Source organism: Cynara cardunculus (genome assembly GCF_001531365.2).
Source record: "Cynara cardunculus var. scolymus isolate 2C chromosome LG 2, CcrdV1, whole genome shotgun sequence".
Classification (NCBI taxonomy): Eukaryota; Viridiplantae; Streptophyta; class Magnoliopsida; order Asterales; family Asteraceae; genus Cynara; species Cynara cardunculus.
In genome coordinates, this window is record NC_037529.1 from 59,261,185 (window position 1) to 59,269,774 (window position 8,590).

Here is an 8,590-nt window from a genome sequence, read left to right on the forward strand (position 1 = left end):
AATCCGCCGGAAATTGTTGAAAGTCAATAAAATGTTGACTTTTTTAGCGTCCGCCGGAACGCCGCCGGAAATCCGCCGGAAAATTACCGGCGGATCAATCCGCCGGAAATCGGCGCCGGAAATGCTGACTTTTCTAGTAGTGTATATCCATAAATTTTCAAAGGCGATGTGTTAATTAGAGCTCAAAACATTTCAATCATCATTGAATTTAGTGCTTCTGGATTTAAGGTTATAACTTTTAGATCTAAGGTCCGATTTGATGAAAACCCTAGGTATTTGTATTATATCTTACATAGTTTCTTTTATTTGTAGTGCTTCGTTATTTTAGAGTTTAATATTAAATAAATGGTTTATGTGTTTCATCTTGTTTATGGTTAACTGTCACTATAAGACCGAACGTTTTTGCCAACGGAAACCGAATGCTTTTACCGTTGGAAAATTTTGTTTGTAATCCACAGGTAAAAGTCATCGCTGGCGGATTATTGCCGCAATATTGTCGTGGCAAAAAGTCCGACGGGTAATATTCATTAATGGAATTGAAAATTATGTAGGTAATCCGCTGGTAAATTTAAAAAATTTAAAATATAAAATTCTTATTAAAATCCATAAGTAAAATCCATCCGTGATTTAAAATTAAAAAAAAAAACAGAAAATTCTTACTTAAATTTTCAGCATATTATTGGAAAAAATCATCGTAACTTAAATTTTCGCTGCGGAATATATATAATTATTTAAATTCCATTGATAAATCGTCGAAAATTTTGTAAAATTTTCGAATTAAATTTTTCGACGGATTACGGGTGGGAATTAGATAATTTGAAATATTTTTTTGGAAAATGCAATTCATTAAAAAGCTAGCCAGAAATTAGAGGCTCAAAACAGCGAAAAGGACAAGTTCTTCACAACAACACATCTTTTAGACTCGCCTTATGCCTATACAACATCCATCTAAAATAATTATCAATAATCAAATCAAATCTAACGTCCTTCTTTGGCTCTAATTTATCGAAAGCAACTCTATTTTGGATGCTCCATATAGAATAGCAAGTAATGAACATAGCCTCCAAGCACTGACGATTCAACGAAGAAATGTGGGTCGTCTTTATTCCTTCCAACGCCGCTCCAAAGAAATGAAAAGAGGAGAAAGAAAACTGCCACCAACCTTCCAGTCTTCTCCAAATCGCAGCAGAAACATCACACAAGAAAAGGATATGATCTACTATCTCCACGACCTACTTACATAACAGACAAACAGTATTATCAAGGTCTATATCCATGTCCGCTAATCATGCTTTGACAGGAATTCGATCTTGTAAAACCCTCGAGCAAAAGATATTGATTTTGGATGGGACAAGTTTGTTCCATCTATCTAGTTTAGAAGTCACCATTCTCGAACATCAAAGTCTCAATTTTTTCTCTCATAACTTTGACCGAAAAAATTGCCATTAGCGGAAAGTCTCAATTCCATTTGTCTCTTAAGGAGTTCCGATAGATTTCCCAAATTCTTGGATAATTGCATTAAGTCATTGGCTTCTCTACCACTTTGAATTTCTCTATGTCAATCCCATTTGGATCCTGCTTCTCCCGTTCTATCCCCAAACATCACAAAGGATATCATTTTCAAAAGCAAAAACTCTAGGATATAGATCTTTTAGTTTATCGTCACCGGTCCAATTAGCTGGGCGAGAAAAATTAAAATAATTATTTAATTTATGCTGGAAATTTTATAAAAGATTGTAATAAAATCTATGACAATTTCAGCCATATGGTAATTCAACGGTGGTGGTGGTGGTGGTGGCGGTGGCGAGGATGGTGACATCCATCCAATAAAACAAAATGGAGGAATATTAGAGTATATAATATTAATTTCTTATGAAAACTAAAAAAATGAAACAAATGATAGGTTTTATGGTGGATGACCATTGAATATTAAATAATTAAAATAATTATTTAATTTCTACCGAAAATATTGAAATAAAGAAAAATTTCTAATTGAATTTCCCCAAAGATTATCAGTGGATTATAATTAATTAATTAATTTTAATTCAAAGGTAGTTCAAAATTTATAGAAATATATAATTTTAATTAATATTTCCAAGAAATTCCGATGAGTTTTAATTAATTATCTGCTCGTAATCCATCGCTAATTTATTGATTAATTAGTATTGAAGGAAGTTAAAATACCCGGGGAAAAGCCAACTTTTCTGAATCTACTGATGATAGGTTATTTCTGACGGAAAAATCAATCGGTGAATTCCATTAGTGAAAGTGACTTTTGCGGTAGTTTTCTATCCTTCAACAATTATACTTTTCCAACAGGAATGGGTGTAATCCATATGAGTGACGTCCTCTGTTCGAGTCTAAGTACCGCTCCTCTGCCAACGAGATGAGCGTGCTAAGACGTGATAGGGGATGACGTCTACCCTTTTATGGTCATGAACTAGTACACGCATGTGTAACTTTGCTCAAAATCAATCAACAATCTACATCAAATGTCCAAGTGCAAATGTTGTCTAGAATCATTTCACATGGTTTTTAACAATAAACGTACAAAATTTAAGCAATAATAATGATCGATAAAGGTCTGAAATTTGCCCGCAAAGGTGAAAAAAAAAACTTAGATCTGAAAAACAAGATGAACAATGCAATATTTATATAACCATCAGCACACAAAGAATTAATATTCATGGATTTAACGTGGTTCATCACAAGCGAAAGGTGTGGTAATGTAAGTAATTATAACTTATTATTAAGCAAAGAGAAAGGGAAAACCTGAAACCAAAAGGGGGATTACAAATGAAAGTGATTCATAAATCTTGGTGCTAGTGCTAATACTCTCACGATTTCTCTCCCAATTTCGTGATGATTCTTGGCTAAAACATTAGTGGTTTGTTTATACAACAAACCCAAGGAATCCCAACACAATTCAAATCTTAAAATCAAGCATTTTGTCATTTAATTTACCGCACGGTATGATCAATGACCCTATATGCAACATGACCGTGCCACTTTTCAAAACGTTTCTGTTAATTTGGTCTTTGCAGAAGTCCGTAGAAGGGACCTTGCAGATGTCCACAAGCCCTTTTTCCATTTTGTATCATAGTTTGTCAACAACCTTTGGGTGAAGCTGGGATATCAACTATAGATCGAACTCAAGCATGAAGATGGCTAGGAATCGAGGACGAGGGATATTCATATTAAGCTTCTAAACGAAGTTCCCGTAGCAGTTCTTTGACTCATATGAATTAACCAAAAGACACAAACGAGTATTCTTCTTCCAGCAAGGGTCTATCAAAACAATGTCTCACTTAGATGAATCTGCTGTGATGTTAAGTTGGTTGAGAGGTTGATGCATGAATTATTTAACACACATATTTTTCCCTGATGAAAACAGAAAATGGAGCAAAAAGGAACACGTCGGTAAGGAGGAAATGATGAAACTAAAGACTGATAAGTGGTTAGCTGCCAAACCAAAAATATATAAAAAGAGCTCACTTCGCTCTTTTTTTTATTGGTTTGATTATCAAAGTATAATCATTTCATTACTCCACAACATACATATACTTAATGGATTAATTAGTTGTTAAGATTCTTCTGTTGACTTCCAAGAAGTTATTGGATTTCAAAGCAATTTTTGCTGTTGACTTCCAAGAAGTTATTGGATTTCAAAGCAATTTTTGCTGTTGACTNTTCCAAGAAGTTATTGGATTTCAAAGCAATTTTTGCTGTTGACTTCCAAGAAGTTATTGGATTTCAAAGCAATTTTTGCTGTTGACTTCCAAGAAAATTATTGGGTTTCAGAGCAAGTGGAATATCCTTTAAATCCATAACGTCCTCCCATAATGACCCCTGAAGTTTTCTCATGATTGATGTCCAAATGTCAATAATGTCAACCGACAACTATGTAGGGCAAATACGTACAGAAAAAGTAACCCAACAAAAATAATAAGAAAAAGAGAGATCCTTGCTTTCAAGTTGCCAATTGTCCATTTACCATTTATCAACCTATAACCATGGTATAGAGCTCCGATTATTGAATTAAATTTGTTGAACGAGGCTTGTTTTTATATTTACATGTATAGGTTCACTGGAAAATCGTAAAAAAATTAAAAACTGAGAAACGTCCTTGTAACCGTATACTGTATTATACACATGTGCGCCCTACTAGAAGATAGAGTATCAACGACGGTTATTAGCGACATAAAATATCTATTGCAAATCAGCGATGGATAGGCCAAAAACCATTTCCCTCGCAAATCCCTTGCTGTTCAACGATGGATTAGTGAGGGAACCGGTAGAGACTCGATTTAAAAAGTTTTTGGATATTTTTAAACTTCATATTGACATATGATCGGTAGCAAATGCCAAACTATTTTAAGTTTTTTGAAAGACATTTTGAACAAAAAGAAGAGATTAGGAGAGTTTGAAATGGTGGCGTTAACCACGAATATAGTGCGCTCCTCACCAAATTGAAAGATCCGGGTAGTTTCATTATCCATGCTCTAGTGGAGTTAAAAGAAGTTAGTCATGAACTTTGTGACTTGGTGGCTATTATCAATTTGATGTCATTGTCCATATTTCTAGAGTTCGGTATTGTAGAGGCTAGACCCACAACCATTGACTCTAAAACTAGCGGACCGATCCCTAGCATATGCCAAAGGAAAAATAGAAGACGTGTTAGTTTAGGTGAACAAATTCATTTTCTTGTTGATTTTCTAATCTTAGACAATGAGATGGAAAACAATGTGCTTATTATCCTAGGACGTCCTTTCCTTGAGACCAGATGAACTCTTATCGATGTCCAAAAAGGGGAGCTTACCATGACCATGACCAAGAGGTTACTTTGTAATGTCTTCAAATCCCTTAACTTCATTGAATCTGAGAAATGTTTGTCCATTAGCTCGTTAAGTACCAATTTAGTTCCCGAGTTAGCGGACAGTCATAATGACCACTGTGACTTTGACAGCGATGAGACTTTTGAGGTTGAGTGTAACAAAAATTTGATAGCTTTTGAGCAACTAGATTTCAAAGACTAAAGTGTCCAATTACCTTGGTTAAGCAACCCCAATTTAGGACTGAACTGTTACCTTCCTACTTGGAATATGCCAAAAAAAATAAACTTCCTATATCATTTCTTCCAAGTTGAATAAAGAACAAGAGCAACAACTAATTGATCTATTGGCTCAACATAAAAATGCATTGGGATGGACTATTGCGGATATCAATGGAATTAACCCCTCCTTATGTCAACATAAGATCAACCTCGAGAGTGACCACCCTAGAAAGATTCAACCTCAAAGAAGGTTACCCTATCATGAAGGAGGTAGTTAAGAAAAAGATCTTAAAAAGGTTAAATGCAAAAATTATGTACCCCATAGCATGTAGTAGTTGTGCGAGGCTCGTTCAATATGTCCCCAAGAAAGGAGGCACCATCGTTGTGGCAAATGAAAAGGATGAGCTTATTCCCACTAGGATTGTGACTGGATGACATAATTGCATGGACCCAGAAAACACAATATGTGCTCCAACCACACCTTTGTAACTTCAAAGATTCCTAGTGTTAGTTTCAATTTTTTACAAATGTATCAGAATGTTTTTTTAGAGGAGGATTTATTCAATCACATAGTTTGGGCTCCTAGAATATAGAGCTCTTGGGGATTTCTATTTGATTGTATCAGAAGGGCCAGATCTAAGCGTTGGCTAGGTAAGCACCCTGTAGTATATCTTGTTTCAATTAAGGGGTCATAGAAAGAACAATCTCTGGTCCAATTGCCATTTTTGTTTATGTATTCCTGATTTCTCCACTAGGTCAGTCTGGTTGTTGTGAGCGGGTGGCATAATTGCATGGACTATAGACAAATCAACCTAGACACTAAGAAGGACCATTTCCCCTTACTATTCATCAACCAAATGCTTGATAGGTTAGCCGAGAATGGGTTTTATTGCTTTTTGGACGGGTATTCGGGTTATAACTAAATCCTTATTGCCCTCAAGGATCAAGAGAGACTACTTTCACTTGTCCTTACGTCACCTTTGCTATCTAAATGACGCCTTCATGGTTGTGTAATGCCCTCGCCACTTTTCAACGTTGCGTGATGGCAATTTTTTTATACGATAGATGACACCATAGAAGTATTTATGGATGACTTTTCGGTGATAGGGCTTTAATTTGAGGAATGTCTTAGGAACTTTGAGAAAATCCTAGAGAGGTGTGAGACCAATTGGAAGTGAATAGTGTTAGATCACCAAGTTTCTAAGTGAGGATTGGTAGTAGATAGGGCCAAATTAGAAGTGATAGGACAACTCCCTGATCCCACCACTATGAAAGGAATTTTGATATTTTTAGGACATGTCGGGTTCTATAGGTGGTTTATTAAGGACTTCCCCAAAATAACCAAAAGTTCGAATTCACCCAAGAACGTAGGGATGCCTCCAAAACCATAAAAAAAAACCCTTAGTCACTACACCTATAGTGACCACTCCTGACTGGACACTCCCATTCGAAATTATGTGTGATGCCAGGGAGTGGGCTGTAGGGGTTGTTTTAGGACAGCGAAAAGATCAAAGTTTTTCACCTCATATATTATGCGTGAAAAACATTAATTGAAGCACAAATCAACTATAATGTCAATGAAAAGGAGTTGTTGGCAGTGGTGTTTGGTTTTGATTGCCTTAGGTCTTATTTGATAGGCACGAAAGTCATAGTGCACATTGATAATGCAACAATTAAGTATCTCATAAGTAAGGTTGACCCAAGCTTTGAATTATTAGATAGGTACTTTTAATTCAATAATTCGACCTTGAGATAGTTGATAGAAAGGGAACCAACACCCAAGTAACTGACCAGTTGTCTGGACTCGAGAGAATAATGTCCACTCTGGAACCCACTCTGGTTCCATAGAATTTTCCTAATGAACAATTATTAGTTGCACAACATCATCACTATGGTACTCTTTGGTATGCTGGCATGGCTAATTTTTTTTCATGTAGGCTTAAACCTCATGGAATGAGTGGACAACCGTTCAAGAAGTTTTTGCATGATAGTACACAATATGTTTGGCATGACCCTTACTTATTCAAGATTGGCACATATAAAATTGAGAAGGTGTGTTCATGGAAATAAACAATGCCACATACTTCTTGGTTGCTATGCATCCCACTATGGTGGACACTGCACTGCTGCAAAATTTTTGCAGAGTAGGTCCTTTTGGCCCACTGTTTTCAAGGACTCACATGAGTTTATTGAGTAGTATGAAGAATGCCAATGGACCGAGAACATCTCTAAAATGAATCAAATGTCACTTGATAACATTCTAGAAGTGGAGCTTTTTGATGTATGGTGATCGACTTCATGGGTTCTTTACAGAACTCTAATAACAATCATTATATTTTGGTCTTCCATGGTGAAATTTTTACGCAAAAATATTTTTACCCGTTTTGGTACACTGATAAGTATGCAAAACAATACACTTTAACACCTAATTATAACTTTGTTTCACTTCATTTTACACCTTTCTCAATCCTCTATTGAGTCTTTTAGTCTTAATTTATGGTTTTACATTCATTGGAGCTAGGATGCAGGAATGGTACTGTTTTATGTATTTGGTGAATAAAATGCTAACATAAGCATTGTTGTAACATGTGTATATGTTGCTGCAGCACTAGACACTAGAAATTTGTTACAACTGGCTCAATCATGTTGTTGTAGCAGGTGTATACGTTGCTGCAACATCTTCTGGTACTGATAGCAGGCAAGTTTGATAGAAGATATCACTGCAAAGATACCTTAACCTTTTGTACTTAATCATATTTTGTACTAGGGTATCTTTTGTATTATCCATTGGTTAATAACCAATGGTTATTAACCTCTAGCACTTTTAATTCCCCTTGGCTAGTATATATATGGGGGTAATCTTTTGTTTTGTAGTAACACTTTGAACAATATCACTTTGTCATCTGGAACAAAGCTTCATCTAAGCTTTGGGTCCATGTTATTTTTTAATATCATTTTGCAAGTACTTTTAAGTGTTCTTCGTCACTGTCAGTTGCTACAGCAACTTTTCCAGCTTTCTCTTTATTTTTTGTGCATATGTTACTTGTATGTCATTTACATTCGGTCATTTCCATCTATGTCATTTTTTTAAGCACTTACATTCAGTCATGCTAGGCTAAATATCTTAGTATGGGTGTAAGTGAGGGTTGTGAGATTACGCCAAGAGTTAATCGATGATTGTTTTGCTAATAGAAATTTATTTTGCTAATCACAAATGGTATTAATATTTCATCTGGTACTCTTTAACAAACTGATACATGTTATTTTATTCAGATGAGTTGGATGTAAAATTAACATGCAAATATTTTTACTAGGTGTTGTAGAGGCTATAAAGAGTCGTCGTAATCTTATGGGTTGCAAAACTATATGGAAAGAAAGGCAAGATCTGTACTAGTTTAGGATTGATGCATCACCAAGTGCACTTCCAACTAGAGATGGCCAAAAACCGGTCCCGGGCCGGTCCCAATCGGTCCTCACATTTCTCATAACCGGCCATAACCGGTCCCGGCGTAACCGGTCCCGGTCTCGGTCCCGGTC